Genomic DNA, 2,072 nt, shown 5'->3' with positions numbered 1-2,072 from the left:
CCATTTATAGATTGAGAGATATGTGCATTCAAAATCAGCCTTATGTCATTCCTTCTTCACGCATTCTACCAAACACCTTCAAGGCACCATTCAAGTCACTATTCTTACATTAATCATATCCAAACTAATTCATCTTCCAAACTAGTAAACTATTTTCACTATAACCCACTACAACATCACCACAACAACAACATAACAACATAATAATCTACCACAACCATCACAACTACTCCACAATAGCCACCACAACTACAACAACAACCATAAAACGGCAACAACAACAATAGGCAACAACTTCACAGCAACTCCACCACAACCACAATGACAGAAAACACAATAACCAACAACACTACTACAACAGAGAACAACAACAATAGCAACTCCACAACAATTCACCACAACCACCACAACAACTCCACAACAACAACAACATAACAACTCCACCTCAATCATCACAATCACTCCACAAGTCCATGTACTAAACACTTCCATTAAGAAGCATAATCGTAATACTTAGTGTATAAGTGTTGTTTAGGTCAAATAAAATATCTCTAACCTTAGCATGTTATATCCATGTTCATACTCAATATACACATAATAAAATACACATCATAAGTAAATTCATTTCATAAACATGCTTTACACTAGAAAGAAACAATCACCTAACTATAGGTATGGAAATCTCTAGGGTAAAACCAAACTAAGTGTGTACCTTACTAAGGATGCTTAAAGCCACGAAATCCTTAATCCAATTGATTAACTACTCCTAAAGCTTCCCCTGAATATATAAAATGCTAAATATTAGTTTCAACAAGCTTATAGATATGAAAAACTAAGCTTAAATACAAGAGGTGTAATCTGTTGAACTTACAACAACTTATGTGATCTTTCAGCAAGGTTTTCAATATGATTTTATGGTCTAAAGATTGGAACCAAAGCTTGAACTACTTTGTATGGATGTCTAGAAGAGTTATATGTAAATAAAAGTGGGTGTCCAAGAGGAAGAAATAGTAGAAAGGAGACGAAAACCCAGAACAGGCTTTTATAGTTTGTTCTGGCGGTACCCCCAGGGGAAGGAAACCTCTTCTGGGCAAGGTCGGTTTCTTGGATTTTTTGGGTGATTCTTGCTTGATGTTTTAGCCTTAGGTGTTGGCTTTCATGCATACAAAGGGCTTTGAGAGATCGACACTTAAGTAGTTGCTAAGTAGCTTTCTTTGAGCATAGGTCTGAGCTGTAATTTCAGCTGGCCAGTTTTTACTATGTAAGCAATTTACCTTATTGAGCCACGTAATTCTTGGGAATAAATGACTATTTTAACCTTAAGACATCCCAAGCATGTCATATATAAAGTTTGGTTAGATTTTGAGCTCGGATTCAACCCCAAAAGGCTCTTTAACTAGAAATTCATCTTTACCCGATAAAACAATCTCCAAATGATTTTCGTAATCTTAATGTTTAAGGCTCTCAAGGACTTTCTAACTTATCAATTGGTTTTAAAATCCTTCTTAGCCATTAAGAATGATGATGCTTATCCACAAGCTTTCTTAACCATTAAGAATGATGATGCTTATCCACAAGCTTTCTTAACCATTAAGAATGATAATGCTTATCCACAAGCTTTCTTAACCATTAAGAATGATGGTCTTATATATCCACTTTTAGCTTTTAAATAAAGGTTCTTAAAAACAAGGCTATTACAAGTGTCTTGTTCTTAGTGTGAATGAATGCTTGAATCTATGCTAGTTATGCATGACAAGTGCTTTTACCCTGTCCGATTTGACGCTATTCTTCCTCCGAGCCAAGTTAGTCACTTAATTGAATTTTGCTCTCTATTGATTATTGTTGAAAATACTCCTTATCCTGCATAAAAGTACTTGAAAACATCGTTTTGAGAGATAGGAAATATACCGTGTATAAAATCAGGGAGCCATTATGGTTGTGGGAGCATCAAAGCCTACTATTGTGGCTGATTCCGACAGTTTCTTCTCAGTAAAGAATAAAATGCAGATGAGCCTTTTTTCTGACACTTAATTTTTCACTTCCAGCTTCGTAAGTGAAGCTTTAATGTACTA

Source organism: Beta vulgaris, chromosome 1 (genome assembly GCF_026745355.1).
Source record: "Beta vulgaris subsp. vulgaris cultivar EL10 chromosome 1, EL10.2, whole genome shotgun sequence".
Taxonomy (NCBI): Eukaryota; Viridiplantae; Streptophyta; class Magnoliopsida; order Caryophyllales; family Amaranthaceae; genus Beta; species Beta vulgaris.
This window is presented reverse-complemented; position numbering follows the sequence as displayed.